This window comes from Argopecten irradians, chromosome 9 (genome assembly GCF_041381155.1).
Source record: "Argopecten irradians isolate NY chromosome 9, Ai_NY, whole genome shotgun sequence".
Lineage (NCBI taxonomy): Eukaryota > Metazoa > Mollusca > Bivalvia > Pectinida > Pectinidae > Argopecten > Argopecten irradians.
The window spans coordinates 1,453,337-1,474,789 of NC_091142.1; the positions used below are offsets into that span (position 1 = coordinate 1,453,337).

At 37.8% G+C, this 21,453-nt stretch overlaps 1 protein-coding gene across 1 annotated transcript in view; it reads right to left on the minus strand.

The window, feature by feature from the left end:
* Positions 1-21,453, minus strand: part of LOC138331057 (calcium/calmodulin-dependent protein kinase kinase 1-like) — a 248,457-nt gene that overhangs the window by 197,810 nt on the left and 29,194 nt on the right. The window lies entirely within an intron of this gene.

Genomic DNA, 21,453 nt, shown 5'->3' on the forward strand with positions numbered 1-21,453 from the left:
ACCTAATAATGCATTGTCATAAACTTTTGATATTAACATTAGACATAGAAAGTTAACCAGACTTGACCCTTGGTGAGACTTAGTGTTACATCAGACAGAGGAAGCTAACCAGACTTGACCCTTGGTGAGACCTAGTGTTACATCAGATAGAGGAAGCTAACCAGACTTGACCCTTGGTGAGACCTAGTGTTACATCAGACAGAGGAAGCTAACCGGACTTGATTCTTGGTGAGACCTAGTGTTACATCAGACAGAGGAAGCTAACCAGACTTGACCCTTGGTGAGACCTAGTGTTACATCAGACAGAGGTAGCTAACCAGACTTGACACTTGGTGAGACCTAGTGTTACATCAGACAGAGGAAGCTAACCAGACTTGACCCTTGGTGAGACCTAGTGTTACATCAAATAAAGGAAGTTAACCAGACTTGACCCTTGGTGAGACCTAGTGTTACATCAGACAGAGGAAACTAACAAGACTTGATCCTTGGTGAGACCTAGTGTTAATATCAGACAGAGGAAGCTAACCAGACTTGACCCTTGGTGACACTTAGTGTTACATCAGACAGAAGAAGCTAACCAGACTTGATCCTTGATGAGACCTAGTGTTACATCAGATAGAGGAAGCTAACCAGACTTGACCCTTGGTGAGACCTTGTGTTACATCACATAGAGGAAGCTAACCAGACTTGACCCATGATGAGACCTAGCGTTTGAGCATTAAATTGATTTACCGAACAAAGACAGTTAACACTCGGGTTTTAATTGTCTTTTCCCATCTTTGAGAGTTAGTATCAACCTTTTAATTTATTTGGGTCATTCCATTATTGAATAAAGGGTTGATAGAAAATACCAGGAAATTCAAGTAATCAGGTGACTTATGATGTCCAATACTTGTAGTGTTTCCTTGTAAGAGAAACCTGGTGGTGGTGTGTCCTTGTTAGAGAAACGTGACTTTACTGATATCCTGTAATTTCTGACCATTTTTGTGAGAATATACATGTACCCTGTTACTCCTTCTGAATCTAACAATTGTTTTTAATCTTTGATTGCTGATGGTGCTATATGTGCTAAATGTTTGACATCTAAATCACTCGGCTACCGTGGCCCTCTTTGTTGAATGTGAGAACTATATAATATGTTCATGGACTGGATTCACACAAGGAAATATACCAACCATTCTTTATAAAGTGACAACTTATTACAAACGTGCTACATTTTGGTTCTGAAATTATTCCCAGATACATAATTCTTCATTGCTGTATTTCCATGAAACACACTGTCATAACAGACACACTGTTATAACAGATACACTGTCATAACTGACACACTGTCCTATCTGACACACTGTCATATATGACACACTATCATATCCTACACACTGTCCTATCTGACACACTGTAATAACCGACACATTGTTATATTTGACACACTGTCCTATCTGACACACTGTCCTATCTGACACACTGTCCTATCTGACACACTGTGATATCTGACACACTGTCCTATCTGATGCACTGTCCTATCTGACACACTGTGATATATGACACACTGTCCTATCTGACACACTGTCATAACAGACGCACTTTCATATCTGACACACTGTCCTATCTGACACACTGTCCTATCTGACACACTGTCCTATCTGACACACTGTCATGTCTGACACACTGTCCTATCTGATACACTGTCATATATGACACAGTGTCCTATCTGACACACTGCCATATCTGACACACTGTCATAACCGACACACTGTCCTATCCGACACACTAAGATATCTGACACACAAATATATCTGACACACTGTCCTATCTAACGCACTGTCATAACAGATACACTTTCATATCTGACACACTGTCATATCTGACACACTATCATATCTGACACACTATCATATCTGACGCACTGTCCTATCTGACACACTGTCCTATCTGACACACTGTCATAACAAAAGAACTTTCATATCTGACACATTGACTTAAGTCCATTGTCTAAAGTATAAATCCTCTGTCAGAATTAATTGTAAGATCAAAGTATAATATCAGTAACAGAATAGCAGCAAAATTTTGGTTTCAAAGTTTGATTCAACAACACAGTCTACGGTTATTTTTACAGATAATGTTTACACAATGATTGTGTCTCATCAGCAACAAAATTAATTACATGTACATAGGGTAACTCCGCCACTGTGAGCATTGACAGGAATTAGCGTCTATTTTACAGGTAATTACAGGTAATGAATGGGTATATTAGTCACTGATTTGTACAAATTGGATATCTAATGTTGATGTCGATGTGGAGTTGACTGGCTTCATTCACAGAAGTAAGGGTATCTATAAAACAAAAATGTTCCTATCTCTATACATCACATGAGACAGGTAGGGCGGGCATTGCAGGACAGGACGGGACATGATGGGTGGGGCAGGACGGGTGGGGCAGAGCAGGATGGGACAGGACAGGCAGGACAGGACAGGCTAGGCAGGGTGGGTGTGGTGGAACAGGACAGGCGGGACAGGACAGGCTAGGCAGGGTGGGCGTGGTGGGTCAGGACAGGCGGGACAGGACAGGCTACCCAGGGTGGGCGTGGTGGGTCAGGACAGGCTACTCAGGGTGGGTGTGGTGGGACAGGACAGGCGGGACAGGACAGGCTACCCAGGGTGGGCGTGGTGGGACAGGACAGGCAGGACAGGACAGGCTAGGCAGGGTGGGCGTGGTGGGGCAGGATGAGATGGGACAGGACTGCTGGGGTAAGATGGGCGGGGCAGGACGGGCGGGACAGGACAGGCATGGCAAAATATCTGTTTTATCAGGATTGGATTAGTACAGTTGTTGGTGTGTGTTGCATTGCGCTATGCTAAAATTATCCACCACGGGTATGCTTCTTCATCCCCCCCCCCCCCCCCCCCCCCCCCCCCCCCCCCCCCTCTTATCCCCCCCGGATCGCTATGCTACACTTATCCCCCCCGGGTCGCTATGCTACATCTATCACCCTGGGTCGCTATGCTACACTTATCCCCACCCCTCCCCCGGGTCGCTATGTCATACTTATCCCCCCGGGGTCGGTATGCTACACTTATCCCCCCCGGGTCGCTATGCTACATCTATCCCCCCCTCTCCTGGGTCGCTATGCTACACTTATCCCCCCGGATTGCTTTGCTACAATTATCCCCCCCGGGTCGCTATACCACACTTAACACACCCCCCCCCCCCCCCCCCCCCCCCCCCCCCCCCCCCCCCCCCCCCCCCCCCCCCCCCCCCCCCCCAACCCCACCCCCCCCCGGCCCCTGGTCACTATGCTACACTTATCGTCCCCCCCGGTTGCTATTTCTGCTTAGTCAAAACACTTACTAGAGGTATGATAAAACTCCATTAAAACAAAGATCTCCATAAAGAGACTCCGTTAACATGACTCTTTTGAAACACATTAATCTGATCAAACTGGGTCATGTCCAACATCGCGTCCTGCTCTGTGTTATTATGGCTGTTGAGGGAACTAATTGCTACCAGCAAACCTCACTATCTCTGAATTGTGAGGCTGATCAATAGGACGCTGTGAAGAGCCCAACATATCAACAGAAAGCACTGTCAAAGCATGTAACCATTGGACTGTCAAAGCATGTAACCATTGGACTGTCAAAGCATGTAAACATTGCACTGTCAAAGCATGTAAACATTGCACTGTCAAAGCATGTAAACATTGCACTGTCAAAGCATGTAAACATTGCACTGTCAAAGCATGTAAACATTGCACTGTCAAAGCGTGTAAACATTGGACTGTCAAAGCATGTAACTATTGGACTGTCAAAGCATGTAACTATTGGTCTGTCAAAGCATGTAAACATTGCACTGTCAAAGCATGTAAACATTGGACTGCCAAAGCATGTAAACATTGCACTGTCAGAGAATGTAAACACTGCAATATCAAAGTATTTAAACATTGGACTGTCAAAGCATGTAAACATTGGACTGTCAAAACATGTAAACACCGCACTGTCATGTAAACATTCGACTGTCAAAGCATGTAAACATTGGACCGTCAAAGCATGTAAACGTTGGAATGTCAAAGCATGTAAACATTGCACTGCCAAAGCATGTAAACATTGGACTGTCAAAGCATATAAACATTGGACTGTCAAAGTATTTAAACATTGGACTGTCAAAGCGTGTAAACATTGCACTGTCATGTAAACATTGGAATATCAAAGCATGTAAACATTGCACTGTCAAAGGATGTAAACATTGCAATGTAAAAAGCATGTAAACATTGGACTGTCGTAGTATGTAAACATTGGCTGTCAAAGCATGTAAACATTGGACTGTGTAAGTACTTAAACATTGGACTGTCAAAACATGTGAACATTGGACTGTCAAAGCATGTAAACATTGGACTATAATGTAAACATTGAACTGTCAAAGCATGTAAACATTGGACTGTCAAAGCATGTAAACATTGGACTGCCATGTGAACATTGGACTGTCAAAACATGTAAACATTGGACAGTCAAAGCATGTTAACATTGCATTGTCAAAGCATGTAAACATTGCACTGTCAAAGCATGTAAACATTGCACTGTCCAAGTATGTAAACATTGCACTGTCAGAGCATATAAACATTGGACTGTCAAAGTACTTAAACATTGCACTGTCAAAAAATGTAAACATTGGACTGTCAAAGCATGTAAACATTGTACTGTCAAAGCATGTAAACATTGCACTGTCAAAGCATGTTAACATTGCACTGTAAAAGCATGTAAACATTGCACTGTCGAATCATATAAACATTGCACTGTCCAAGTATGTAAACATTGACTGTCAAAGTATGTAAATGTTGGACTGTCAAAGCATATAAACATTGGACTGTCAAAGTACTTAAACATCGGACGGTCAAAGCATGGGAACACTGCACTGTCAAAGTATTTAAATATTTGACTGTTATGTAAACATTGAACTGTCAAAGCATGTAAACATTGGACTTTCAAAGCATGTAAACATTGGACCGTCATGTAAACATTGACCTGTCACAACATGTAAACATTTGACTGTCAAAGCATCTAAACATTGAACTGTCAAAGCATGTAAACATTGGACTGTCAAAGCATGTAAACATTGGACTGTCAAAGTATGTAAACATTGGATTGTCAAAGCATGTAAACATTGGATTGTCAAAGTATGTAAACATTGGACTGTCAAACCATGTAAACATTACACTGTCAAAGCATGTAAACATTGGACTGTCAAAGCATGTAAACATTGAACTGTCAAAGCATGTAAACATTGGACTGTCAAAGCATGTAAACATTGGATTGTCAAAGTATGTAAACATTGGACTGTCAAACCATGTAAACATTGGACTGTCAAACCATGTAAACACTAAACTGTCAAAGTATTTAAACATTGGACTGTCAAAGCATGTAAACATTGGACTGTCAAACCATGTAAACACTGCACTGTCAAATTATTTAAACATTGGACTGTCAAAGCATGTAAACATTGGACTGTCAAAGCATGTAAACATTGAACTGTCAAAGCATGTAAATACTGCACTGTCAAAGTATGTGAACATTGGACTGTCAAAGCATGTAAACATTGGACTGTCAAACCATGTAAACACTGCACTGTCAAAATATTTAAACATTGGACTGTCAAAGCATGTAAACATTGGACTGTCAAAGCATGTAAACATTGAACTGTCAAAGCATGTAAACATTGGACAGTCATATAAACATTGGACTGCCAAAGCATGAAAACATTGCACTGTCATGTAAACATTGCACTGTCAAAGCATGTAAACACTGGACTGTCATGTAAACATTGCACTGTTAAAGCATGTAAACACTGGACTGTCATGTAAACATTGCACTGTCAAAGCATGTAAACACTGGACTGTCATGTAAACATTGCACTGTCAAAGCATGTAAACACTGGACTGTCATGTAAACATTGCACTGTCAAAGCATGTAAACATTGGACAGTCATGTAAACATTGCACTGTCAAAGCATGTAAACATTGGACAGTCGACTGTCAAAGCATGTAAACATTGGACAGTCATGCAAACACTGGACTGTCAAAGCATGTAAACATTGGACTATCAAAGCATGTAAACCTCAGGCTGTCATGTAAACATCAGGCTGTCATGTAAACATCAGGCTGTCAAAGCATGTAAACATTGGCTGTCATGTAAACATTGAAATATCATGTAAACATTGGACTGTCATGTAAACATTGGCCTATCAAAGCATGTAAACATTGTACTGCCAAAGCATGTAAACATTGGACTGTCAAAGCATATAAACATTGCACTGTCAAAGCATGTAAACATTGGACTGTCAAAGCATGTAAAACATTGCACTATCAAAGCATGTAAACATTGGACTGTCAAAGTATGTAAACATTGCACTGTCATGTAAACATTGGACTGTCAAAGCATGTAAACATTGGACTTTCAAAGCATGTAACCATTGTACTGTCAAAGCATGTAAACAATGGACTGTCAAAGTATGTTAAACATTGCACTGTCAAAATAGGTAAACATTGGACTGTCAAAGCATGTAAACATTGCACTGTCATGTAAACATTGCACTGTCAAAGCATGTAAATATTGCACTGTCAAAGAATGTAAACATTGGGCCGTCATGTAAACATTGGACAGTCATGTAAACATTGGCTATCAAAGCATGTAAACATTGGACTTTAAAAGCATGTAAACTTTGGACAGTCATGCAAACATTTGACTGTCAAAGCATGTAAACATTTGACTGTCAAAGCATGTAAACATTTGACTGTCAAAGCATGAAACATTGGACTGTCAAAGCATGTAAACATTGCACTCTCAAAACATGTAAACATTGCACTTTCAAAGCATGTAAAAATTGCACTGTCAAAGCATGTAAACATCACACTGTCAAAACATGTAAACATTGCACTGTCAAAGCATGTATACATCGCACTGTCAAAGCATGTAAACATTGGACTGTCAAAGCATGTAAACATTGGGCTGTCATGTAAACATTGAACTGTCAAAGCATGTAAACATTGGACTGTCAAAGCATGTAAACATAAAACTGTCAAAGCATGTAAACATTGCACTATAAAAGCATGTAAACATTGGGCTGTCATGTAAACATTGCACTGTCAAAGCATGTAAACATTGGACTGTCAAAGCATGTAAACATAAAACTGTCAAAGCATGTAAACATTGCACTATAAAAGCATGTAAACATTGGACTGTCAAAGCATGTAAACATTGCACTGTCAAAGCATGTAAATATTGGACTGTCAAAGCATGTAAACATTGCACTGTCAAAGCATGTAAACATTGACTGTCAAAGTATGTAAATGTTGGACTGTCAAAGCATATAAACATTGGACTGTCAAAGTACTTAAACATCGGACGGTCAAAGCATGGGAACACTGCACTGTCAAAGTATTTAAATATTTGACTGTAATGTAAACATTGAACTGTCAAAGCATGTAAACATTGGACTTTCAAAGCATGTAAACATTGGACCGTCATGTAAACATTGACCTGTCAAAACATGTAAACATTTGACTGTCAAAGCATTTAAACATTGAACTGTCAAAGCATGTAAACATTGCACTGTCAAAGCATGTTAACATTGGACTGTCAAAGTATGTAAACATTGGATTGTCAAAGCATGTAAACATTGGATTGTCAAAGTATGTAAACATTGGACTGTCAAACCATGTAAACATTACACTGTCAAAGCATGTAAACATTGGACTGTCAAAGCATGTAAACATTGAACTGTCAAAGCATGTAAACATTGGACTGTCAAAGCATGTTAACATTGGATTGTCAAAGTATGTAAACATTGGACTGTCAAACCATGTAAACATTGGACTGTCAAAGTATTTCAAAGTATTTAAACATTGGACTGTCAAAGCATGTAAACATTGGACTGTCAAAGCATGTAAACATTGAACTGTCAAAGCATGTAAACATTGGACTGTCAAAGCATGAAAACACTGGACTGTCATGTAAACATTGCACTGTCAAAGCATGTAAATACTGCACTGTAAAAGTATGTAAACATTGGACTGTCAAAGCATGTAAACATTGGACTGTCAAACCATGTAAACACTGCACTGTCAAAATATTTAAACATTGGACTGTCAAAGCATGTAAACATTGGCCTGTCAAAGCATGTAAACATTGAACTGTCAAAGCATGTAAACATTGGACAGTCATATAAACATTGGACTGCCAAAGCATGAAAACACTGGACTGTCATGTAAACATTGCACTGTCAAAGCATGTAAACATTGGACAGTCATGCAAACACTGGACTGTCAAAGCATGTAAACATTGGACTATCAAAGCATGTAAACCTCAGGCTGTCATGTAAACATGTAAACATGGCTGTCAAAGCATGTAAACATCAGGCTGTCATGTAACATTGAAATTCATGTAAACATTGGCTGTCATGTAAACATTGCACTGTCAAAGATGTAAAATTGTACTGCAAAGCATGTAAACATTGGACTGTCAAAGCAATAAACATTGACTGTCAAAGCATGTAAACATTGGACTGTCAAAGCATGTAAAACATTGCACTGTCAAAGCATGTAAACATTGGACTGTCAAAGCATGTAAACATTGACTGTCATGTAAACATTGATTCAAAGCATGTAAACATTGGACTGTCAATTAAAAGCATGTAAAATGGCTGTCATGTAAACATTGCACTGTCAAAGCATGTAAACATTGGACTGTCAAAGCATGTAAACATTGACTTCATGTAAACAAATGTCAAAGCATGTAAACATTGGACTGTCAAAGATGTAAACATGCTGTCATGTAAACATTGACTGTCAAAGCATGTAAACATTGACTGTCAAAGCTGTCAAAGCATGTAAACATTGGACTGTCAAAGCATGTAAACATTGGACTGTCAAACATGTAAACATGCACTGTCAAAATTAAACATTGGACTGTCAAAGCATGTAAACATTGGCCTGTCAAAGCATGTAAACATTGGACTGTCAAAGCATGTAAACATTGGACTGTCAAAGCATGTAAACATTGGACTGTCAAAGCATGTAAACATTGGACTGTCATGTAAAAGCATGTAGTAAACATGTAAACATTGACTGTCATGTAAACATTGGACTGTCAAAGCATGTAAACATTGGACTGTCAAAGCATTAAACATTGAATGTCAAGCATGTAAACATTGACTGTCATGTAAACATGTGTCTGCATGTAAACATTGGACTGTCAAAGCATGTAAACATTGGACTGTCAGTAAACATTGAATCAAAGCATGTAAACATTGGACTGTCAAAGCATGTAAACATTGGCCTGTCAAAGCATGTAAACATTGCACTGTCAAAGCATGTAAACATTGGACTGTCAAAGCATGTAAACATTGCACTGTCAAAGCATGTAAACATTGGACTGTCAAAGCATGTAAACATTGCACTGTCATGTAAACATTGGACTATCAAAGCATTAAACATTGGTTCACTGTCAAGCATGTAAACATTGGACTGTCAAAGCATGTAAACATTGGACTGTCAAAGCATGTAAACATTGTCTGTCAAAGCATGTAAACATTGCACTGTCAAAGCATGTAAACATTGCACTGTCAAAGCATGTAAACATTGGACTGTCAAAGCATGTAAACATTGGACTGTCAAAGCATGTAAACATTGGACTGTCAAAGCATGTAAACATTGGACTGTCATGTAAACATTGGACTGTCAAACCATGTAAACATTGCACTGTCAAAGCATGTAAACATTGCACTGTCATGTAAACATTGGACTATCAAAGCATGTAAACATTGGACTGTCAAAGCATGTAAACATTGCACTGTCAAAGCATGTAAACATTGGACTGTCAAAGCATGTAAACATTGGACTGTCAAAGCATGTAAACATTGCACTGTCAAAGCATGTAAACATTGCACTGTCAAAGCATGTAAACATTGGACTGTCAAAGCATGTAAACATTGGACTGTCAAAGCATGTAAACATTGGACTGTCAAAGCATGTAAACATTGGGCTGTCATGTAAACATTGAACTGTCAAAGCATGTAAACATTGGACTGTCAAAGCATGTAAACATTGGACTGTCAAAGCATGTAAACATCACACTGTCAAATCATGTAAACATTGCACTGTCAAAGCATGTAAACATTGCACTGTCAAAGCATGTAAACATTGGACTGTCAAAGCATGTAAACATTGGACTGTCATGTAAACATTGGACTGTCAAAGCATGTAAACATTGGACTGTCAAAGCATGTAAACATTGGACTGTCAAAGCATGTAAACATTGGACAGTCACGTAAACATCGGACTGTCAAAGCATGTAAACATTGGACTGTGATGTAAACATTGCACTGTCAAAGCATGTAAACATTGCACTGTCATGTAAACATTGGACTATCAAAGCATTTAACATTGGACTGTCAAAGCATGTAAACATTGGTCTGTCAAAGCATGTAAACATTGGACAGTCACGTAAACATCGGACTGTCAAAGCATGTAAACATTGGACTGTGATGTAAACATTGCACTGTCAAAGCAAGTAAACATTGCACTGTCATGTAAACATTGGACTATCAAAGCATTAAACATTGGACTGTCAAAGCATTAAACATTGACTGTCAAAGCATGTAAACATTGCACTGTCAAAGCATGTAACATTGCACTGTCAAAGCATGTAAAACATTGCATTGTCAAAGCATGTAAACATTGTACTGTAAAAGTATGTAAACATTGCACTGTCAAAGCATGTAAACATTGGACTATCAAAGCATGTAAACATCAGGCTGTCATGTAAACATCAGGCTGTCATGTAAACATTGGACTGTCAAAGCATGAAAATCATTGGACTGTGGTGTAAACATTGGGCTGTCATGTAAACATTGCACTGTCAAAGCATGTAAACATTGCACTCTCAAAACATGTAAACATTGCACTTTCAAAGCATGTAAACATTGCTCTGTCAAAGCATGTAAACATCACACTGTCAAAACATGTAAACATTGCACTGTCAAAGCATGTAAACATTGCACTGGCAAAGCATGTAAACATTGCACTGTCAAAGCATGTAAACATTGCACTGTTAAAGCATGTAAACATTGAACTGTCAAAGCATGTAAACTATTGGACTGTCAAAGCATGTAAACATTGCATTGTGGACACTGATGTAAGGAGCATCATGTTCGTTTTAGGATAACACATCTCAGTGGATTTGTTTGCAAAGTTCTAATGTTTCGTGACATGTCATATTTTTGTATTTGAGGGGAAAAGTCCCAGGGGAAAACCTATCAGCCTACACCAACTGTCAAACAAACCAATGAAATATGATTTGAAGCCTCCAATCTAAAGTCACACTGCCTTCAAATCCTCTCCCCACAGAAAATTTCATTGGAATTCCACTGACCCAGTATTTCCAGTGGTAAAATTCACCGGAATTTTCATTGGAATTCCATTGGAATTCCACTAGTAATTCCATTGGAATTCCACTGGTATTCCATTGAGATTTCCATTGGGTATTGCCAGTGGAATTTCCAATGGAACAGTGGTAAAATTTGACGGAATTTTCATTGGAACTCCACTGAAATTCCACAGATATTTCCAATAGAATTCACGTGGTAAATTTCTATGTAATTTTCTATCAAACAAATGGAAATTCTATTGGAAAATAAACAAATGTTCATGGCAACAGGTATTCTCCATATATCAATATAAAACAACAGAAGAGTTAAATTTGAATCACCAACAGTTTACTTTGATAACTATGTTTTCATATTGCCACAGAAGTACTAAGAAAACCAGCTGTTACCAGGGATATGTAGCAATTAATTTCAATATACATTCTAAGTTGATTAGTATTTGTCCAAAATAAACTTATAGTTGTAAAGTTTATATGGACAATATAATTAAATAACAATTGATAAATACACAAACCAATATCTAAGCATAGGAACACTATAGCAATATCAGTGTGCATCAATTTCATGTTGATAAAGAATCGAAGATAAATACAAGAATTCCACGGAAGTGGATGTGTCGCCTGCACAGCATCACAAAAAATAGTTATTTACAGTTGAAAATATTGTTAATAATTTAGGTGAAGTAATCAAGTTCCATATCTCTTGCAAATATTGATGGATTTCGAAAAGTATCGAACTTATCTAAGATCTCATTGATAAAAAGCAATATACCAAACTTGGTTGAAATCATAATGAGGAAAAACGGTATAAAGCTAGTATATTAATAATCCGAAATAAAAGGCCAAAATAATTTCAAAGTAAAATCAAAATCATTTCTATGGAATAAATATTCAGCCACTATAGGGCCTTCTTCAGTCGGAAATAACACTAACACAACGTGTTCGTCTACATGTTTGGTTGAAATCGGACAATAAATACTAAAGTTTTCAAGCGGAAGCCATGTTTCGACTATTTTAAGGTCCTGTAACTCTTGCAAATATTGGCAGATTTTGACCAGTATCGAACCCATTTAAGATCTCATTAATATAAAGCAACATACCAAATTTGGTTGAAATCGGACAATAAATATTTAAGTTATCGAGCGGAAACCATGGATTTTTCTGTTTTGATGATTTTAAAGTCCCGTAACTCTTGAAAATATTGACGAATTTTGACCATTATTGAACTCATCCAAGATCCCATTGATATAAAACAATTTATGAAATTTGGTTGAAATTGGACGATAAATATTTAAGTTATCGAGCGGAAACCATGGATTTTTCTGTTTTGATGATTTTAAAGTCCCTTTACTCTTGCAAATATTGACGGATTTTGACCATTATCCAGCTCATCCGAGATCTCATTAATATAAAGCTATATACCAAATTTGGTTGAAATCGGACAATAAATACTTCAGTTATCGCACGGAAACAGTTTCCCGGACGCCGGACCGATACCGCCGAGATAGTGATACCAAAGTGTCGCCCTTGCGTTGCAGGCGACACAAAAAACCTACTGAAAGTGTTCATCTGTCCTTAAAGAATTTCAGGAATGAGATATTATCCTTTCACTAATTTGCCAAAACTTCCATTTTAAGACAAATAATGTTTCCCTTTCCACACTCCAGCCATTTTGGATTTGACTGTTTTGGCAGGAAACATATTGAGAGTCATGTGACTTACATGGTCATGTGACAAGTCATGTGACAAGTCATATGACATCAAACTTACAAGCAGGAAGATGGGAAATGATATTTGGACTTTAGAAGTTTCAATAGGAAGATATGCAGGATGTAAATTCTCGAATATTTAATAACTTAAAGAAAGTACATTGAACATTAATGATTTTCTCATCAATGTTATATATTGGTTTAATGTTTAGTTGAAATATTTAATAACAAATATTGTTTTTCTTTATACATGCTTTGAAAGCTACAGGTTTTTTCTATCAGTATTCAAAGTTATTCTTGATTTCTTAATCTTATAAGTTTTGAAGTTTAACAAGAGATCCCAGAGGGATCTAAGAAATGGCGCCCACCAAAGAATGATCTGTCTGACAAACAAAAGAGGGAACTTTTCTCTGCTTTTCAAACTTTTCGTACAGCTGTACATATTACTACATATGAAATTTGAGAAAGATCCTTCTAGTACTTTCTGACAAACAAACTTTATTATCAAATTCCAAGATGGCTACCTGTCGGCCATCTTTTTGACTGATCAGTTGAAAATGCAATAGGCACAAATAAGGTCCTAGGGGAACTTACATATAAAATTTGAGACAGATCACTTCAGCACTTTCTGAGCAAAAGTGGTAACAACTATCAAAATCCAAGATGGCGGCCTATCGGCCATCTTGTTCATCAATCGGTCCCAAAATACAATATGCACAACTAGACCCCTAGGGGAACCTCCAAATGCAATTTGAGACAGATCCCTTCAGTACTTTTTGAGAAATAGCGGTAACAAACTTCATTTGTCAAAATCCAACATGGAGTCCTGTCGGCCATCTTGTTCACTGATCGGTCCCAAAATGCAATATACACAACAAGACTCCTAGGGGAACCTACATGTAAAATTTTAGAGCGATCCCTTCAGTACTTTCTGAGAAATAGTGGTAATAAGCTTCAACTATCAAAATCCAAGATGGCGGCCTGTCAGCCATCTTGTTCATCGATCAGTCCGAAAATGTGATATGCACAACTGTACGCCAAGGGGAACCTGTACATGCAATTTGAGACAGATCCCTTCAGTACTTTCTGAGAAATAGCGGTAACAAACTTCATTGTCAAAATCCAAGATGGCTTCCTGTTGGCCATCTTGTGAACCGATCGGTACCAAAATGCAACATACATAACCAGGGACCTAGGGGACCATGCACTTGAAATTTGAGACAGAGCCCTTCAGTACTTTTTGAGAAATAGTGGTAACAAACTTCAATTGTCAAAATCCAAGATGGCGTCCTGTCGGCCATCTTGTTGACTGATTGGTCCCAAAATGCAATATGCACAACAAGATTCCTAGGGAAACTTACGTGTAAAATTTGAGAGCGATCCCTTCAGTACTTTCTGAGAAATAGCGGTAACAATCTTTAACTATCAAAATCCAAGATGGCTGCCTGGTGGCCATTTTTTGATTGATTGGTGCCAAAATGCAATATGCACAACTAGACCCCTAGGGGAACCTACATGTAAAATTTGAGAGAGATCCCTTCAGTACTTTCTGAGAAATAGCGGTAACAAACTTCATCGTCAAGATTCTAAGATGGCTTCCTGTCGGCCATCTTGTTAACTGATCGGTACCAAAATGCAATATGCATAAACAGGGACCTAAGGGACCATGCACATGAAATTTGAGACAGATCCCTTCCGTCCTTTTTGAGAAATAGTGGTAACAAACTTCAATTGTCAAAATCCAAGATGGCGTCCTGTCGGCCATCTTGTTGACTGATTGGTCCCAAAATGCAATATGCACAACAAGACTCCTAGGGGAACCTACGTGTTAAATTTGAGATAGATCCCTTCAGTACTTTCTGAGAAATAGCGGTAACAAACTTTAACTATCAAAATCCAAGATGGCTGTCTGGTGGCCATTTTGTTGATCGATTGGTCCCAAAATGCAATATGCACAACTAGACCCCTAGGGGAACCTACATGTAAAATTTGAGAGAGATCCCTTCAGGACTTTCTGAGAAATAGCGGTAACAAACTTCATTGTCAAAATCCAAGATGGCTTCCTGTCGGCCATCTTGTTAACCGATCGGTACCAAAATGCAATATGCATAAACAGGGACCTAAGGGACCATGCACATGAAATTTGAGACAGATCCCTTCAGTACTTTTTGAGAAAAAGTGGTAAAAACTTCAATTGTCAAAACCAAGATGGCGTCCTGTCGGCCATCTTGTTGACCGATTGGTCCCAAAATGCAATATGCACAACTAGACCCCTAGGGGAACCTACATGTAAAATTTGAGAGAGATCCCTTCAGTACTTTCTGAGAAATAGCGGTAAAAAACTTTAACTATCAAAATCCAAGATGGCTGCCTGGCGGCCATTTTGTTGATCGATTGGTCCCAAAATGCAATATGCAAAACTAGACCCCTAGGGGAACCTACATGTAAAATTTGAGAAAGATTCCTTCAGTACTTTCTGAGAAATAGCGGTAACAAGAATTGTTAACGGACGGAAGGACGGATGGATGGAAGGATGGAAGGACGGACGGACGGACGGACGACGGACCACGGACGAAAGGTGATTTGAATAGCCCACCATCTGATGATGGTGGGCTAAAAATATGAAAAGCTTTATGATTGATGAATCTATAATTTAAGAAGAATTAAAAATTCTATTTTTACTTTTGGATTTTACATGACTAAATTTCCATTGTCAGTAGAAATTTTCAGAGGAAACTGCAGACCAATCATTTGTATAATTTTGAATCCCAGTCTATAAGGATGCTACCATTGCATTATGAGTTCTATCCCATGCTTAGCTTCAGAGAAGAAGTTGTTTATATGAAAATAGCCAAATTGACGACTTTTGACCCTGCCCTCAGGCCCTGGGGGGTCTGCAGCCCCATCATTTGTATAATTTTGAATCCCAGCCTATAAGGATGCTACCATTGCATTATGAGTGCTATCCCATGCTTAGCTTCAGAGAAGAAGTCGTTTATATGGAAATTGCCAAATTGACCCCTTTTGACCCCACCCCTCAGGCCCCTGGGAGGTGTCAGCCCAACCATATGTACAATTTTCAGTCAGTACCCCATAGGGATGGTAATAGTCAATTTTTTTTTAATTATGACCAGCGGTTTTTGAGAATGAAGTCGACCTTCGGATCAGGTGAGCTAAAAATGAATTATTGACAATAATTATGAAGTAGCTTGCAGAGAAATGACACATCATATCCAGAATATATAGGCATCTTACCCATTCACACATTCTCAATAACTTGTTGAATTACAAAAATGTGTATATCAGGAAAATAATGATTTCATAATGCCAATAACGAAAAGTTTTTTGTAGAAGTTAATTCCAATTTATATTCAACTATATCACATAAAGAAAATTGTTTCCTTCCTCTGTCTGGTAACTATCTGGTTGTATAGAATATAGAAAATCTCATATCAAACCGATAGCAGATGTCTTATCATTATAATCTTCCCAAGGGATATTCGAGATAGGTTGCTGACAAACGCTAGTGAGACCCAGACTGACTTAACAAATTTATTCTTGTCATTTCTGACCTCATCTGTCTCTCATCAGCAGAGGAAAATTATGTGTTCTACAGGAAAATATCTGACATGAACTAGATATAGAAATCAGCAAGAAAGACAAACAACAGTGCAAGCTTGTAACTAACAAGAACCTAATGGAAGTGGATGTGTCGCCGGCACAGCATCACAAAAAATAGATATTTACTGTGGAAAATATTGATAACTATTAGGTGAAGTCCCGTATCTCTTTTGGATTATGACCAGTATCGAACCTTTTTAAAGTGAATAGTCGGGCAAAGGAAACCAGTCTGAATGCATTCTTTGGCCTTCCAAAAGTCCTTGTATACCATAATGATGGTCAAGTTCTGCTTACGGTGTCCAGTTTTGACCTTTGAAATTTTGGGGAAGCCCCGTGTAAATTTAGCACAGTTCTAAATATAAATTCGCCAAACTCTTTGAAAACGAGGCTGCGTGGAAATGTCAACACGGACATGTGTCTCTCAGTCGTGTCAGTTTCGTTTCGTATGATAAACCACTAATGCGGTTTGTAAATTGTTGTTTTGAGATGATACATTTGATGCAAATAAAGTATTCTTACATTAATAACAATGCTTTGTAATCATTTTTCGATAAAAGCATCTTTAGACATGGAAATCGACACAAATATTCGGCCGATGCAGAGATGGGGCCCGGCAAGGGGCAATTATTGCCGCATCGCAATTGTCGTATTTCACATCAACCGAATCATGAAGATTGATAAAGAATCGTAACATTATTTCCCGTTTCAAACCACACGGAAACGTTCCATACAACGTCCATGCATGTAACTGTCAAAGACGTGAAAACAAATTAGCTCATACATAGACATTATACATGTACAATATGTACATTATATATTCCATTCACATGTGCTCAATAATACGTGTAGTTTTTTGCAGAGGTTTAATTCAATCATCTATGTATCTGTTTTTTGTAAACAATTTTTGAGTTCTGTAGAGAGATGACAGAAATGTCTTGCCGGAAGGAAAGAAACTTTTATAATGTATATGTATTGTGCAATGTACATGTAAACGTTAACGTACATTTCATGTAGCTGCTATAGAATTACAACTAGGAAATTCACTCAAACATTGATAATATTTAATTGACCATTATTTAATGTCTTCACTTTCATGTAGGCCTATGCTATGAGAATTAACACCATATACACATCATGTATATTTCCAGAAAACATATAGGCCTATATGTATATTACTTTCCTTTTCTGTTGTTTGTTCTTTTCTTGTGCTCTGGAGAAAAAGATGATTGAGTTGGAAGGAAAGTAATTAAATAAGAGAAATTTGTACTATGATGTTGATCTGGTCAAATTTGTGTGTGTGTGTGTGTGTGTGTGTGTGTGTGTGTGTGTGTGTGCGTGTGCGTGTGTGTGTGTGTGTGTGTGTGTGTGTGTGTGTGTGTGTGTGTGTGTGCGTGTGTGTGTTGTGGGGGGGGCTGAAAAACAGAAGAATCATGTTGATCTGGTCATTGCATATTTGGGGTTTACATGGCTTTTTTTTTTGTTATTTAGTCTGGATGATTTTGGAGCAACTTTGAATTCAGATATGGGTAATTACATCAAAGCACACTTGTGATAGGGTTGAAATCATATGTTGCCGTATATCTTTCTTTCTTCCATGTACAATATGTACCATTTTTTTCTTTAGAACTCAAATCAAAACAGATGTATATAGTACTACATACTACATTTTAGTGTATGTGTTTGTAGTCACTGTTAGTATTAATACATGTATGTTCTATGTACAAGTTACACATAGACAATAAATGTGAAATTTGGTTCAGACACTGAAATTTGTAACATTTCAGATAACTTGCTAGTTTTATGGTTTTATTTATATGATGAGTCTACTCTCTTGTAAAGTAGAATTTAGAAATCCTTAGACCAGGGTATCTATATTGCTATATGTAAAAACAAGAGGCCCATGGGCCTTAACGGTCACCTGAGTTAGAATTTATAATGAAACAAATAACGAAACAAATTAAAGACATATAAACACCATATGCTGGGCCTTGAAGTTGGTCAGTGATTTATAAATTTGACTTTTTAGACTATGAAGAGTATTTGCTTCCATCAAACCTGTGAACTTAGAGGTATTTTTTGAAATTTTAATCATTTTTACCCCTTTTTAGCCCCGCCCCTCTGCCCCCAGGAGGTCGGCCAGGACCAAAGTGGATATGATATTAAAATGCTATCTCAGGCTAATAATTCTAACCAAGTTTGACTCATTTCCTATGAAAATTGAGCAAAAAATGTTCATTAATGTGTTTTTCCTATATAAACTATAGTAAACTTGACCCCCTCCCCAAGGGGAAACAGGACACCAAAGGGTCATATAATTAACAATTTTTAGAAACAAACTTTAAGACCTTTTCATCTTTAAAGTGTATTTGATTATACCATTTCCAGAATTTAAAAAGAATATTTTTCAAGTTTTAGCCTATTTGACCTTTTTTGGCCCCTCCTTTCTGCACCCAGGGGGTCGGCCTGGACCAATATGGATATGATATTAAAATGCTATCTCAGGCTAATAATTCTAACCAAGTTTGACTTATTTCCAATGAAAATTGAGCAAAAAATGCTCATAAATGTGTTTTCCCTATATAAACTATAGTAAACTTGACCCCCTCCCCAGGGGAAACGTGAGACACCAGGGTCATATAATTCACAATTTTTGTAAAGGACCTTAAGACCTTTCTATTTATGAAAAATATTTGATTCTGCCATTTCCAGAATTTCAGAAGAAGATTTTTGAAGTTTTAGCCTATTTGACCCTTTTTTTAGCCCCGCCCCTCTGCCCCCAGGGGGTCAGCCAGGACCAATGTGGATATGATATTAAAATGCTATCTCAGGCTAATAATTCTAACCAAGTTTGACTCATTTCCAATGAAAATTGAGCAAAAAATGTTGATTAATGTGTTTTTCCTATATAAACTATAGTAAACTTGACCCCCTCCCCAAGGGGAAACAGGATACCCAAGGGTCATATAATTAACAATTTTTATAAACAAACTTTAAGACCTTTTCATCTATAAAGTGTATTTGATTATACCATTTCCAGAATTTTAAAAGAATATTTTTCAAGTTTTAGCCTATTTGACCTTTTTTGGCCCCTCCTTTCTGCACCCAGGGGGTCGGCCTGGACCAATATGGATATGATATTAAAATGCTATCTCAGGCTAATAATTCTAACCAAGTTTGACTTATTTCCAATGAAAATTGAGCAAAAAATGCTCATAAATGTGTTTTCCCTATATAAACTATAGTAAACTTGACCCCCTCCCCAGGGGAAACGTGAGACACCAGGGTCATATAATTCACAATTTTTGTAAAGGACCTTAAGACCTTTCTATTTATGAAAAATATTTGATTCTGCCATTTCCAGAATTTCAGAAGAAGATTTTTGAAGTTTTAGCCTATTTGACCCTTTTTTTAGCCCCGCCCCTCTGCCCCCAGGGGGTCAGCCAGGACCAATGTGGATATGATATTAAAATGCTATCTCAGGCTAATAATTCTAACCAAGTTTGACTCATTTCCAATGAAAATTGAGCAAAAAATGTTGATTAATGTGTTTTTCCTATATAAACTATAGTAAACTTGACCCCCTCCCCAAGGGGAAACAGGATACCCAAGGGTCATATAATTAACAATTTTTATAAACAAACTTTAAGACCTTTTCATCTATAAAGTGTATTTGATTATACCATTTCCAGAATTTTAAAAGAATATTTTTGAAGTTTTAGCCTATTTGACCTTTTTTGGCCCCGCCTCTCTGCCCCCAGGGGGTCGGCCTGGACTAATATGGATATGATATTAAAATGCTATCTCAGGCTAATAATTCTAACCAAGTTTGACTCGTTTCCAATGAAAATTGAGCAAAAAATGCTCATAAATGTGTTTTCCCTATATAAACTATAGTAAACTTGACCCCCTCCCCAGGGGGAAACGTGAGACACCAGGGTCATATAATTCACAATTTTTGTAAAGGACCTTAAGACCTTTCTATTTATGAAAAGTATTTGATTCTACCATTTCCAGAATTTCAGAAGAAGATTTTTGAAGTTTTAGCCTATTTGACCCTTTTTTTAGCCCCGCCCCTCTGCCCCCCAGGGGGTCGGCCAGGACCAATGAGGATATGATATTAAAATGCTATCTCAGGCTAATAATTCTAACCAAGTTTGACTCGTTTCCAATGAAAATTGAGCAAAACATGCTCATAAATGTGTTTTCCCTATATAAACTATAGTAAACTTGACCCCCTCCCCAGGGAGGAAAAAAGAGACTCCAGGGTCATATAATTCACAATTTTTGTAAAGGACCTTAAAACCTTTCTATTTATGAAAAGTATTTGATTCTACAATTTCCAGAATTTCAGAAGAAGATTTTTGAAGTTTTAGCCTATTTGACCCATTTTGACCCCGCCCCTATAGCCCCTGGGGGTCAGTCATTGAAAATTTGTTAATAGGATTAAATGGCCTTCTCATACTGATAATTCTGACAACATTTGACTCATTTCCTATTACAAATGACCAAATAATGCGCAAAAATGTGTTTTCCCAATATAAACTACAGTAAAATTAACCCCCTCCCCAGGGGGAAACTAGAGACCCCAGGGTCATATAATTCACAATTTTTGTAAAGGACCTTAAGACCTTTCTATTTATGAAAAGTATTTGATTCTACCACATCTGTGAGTAGAGAAGAAGATTTTTGAAAT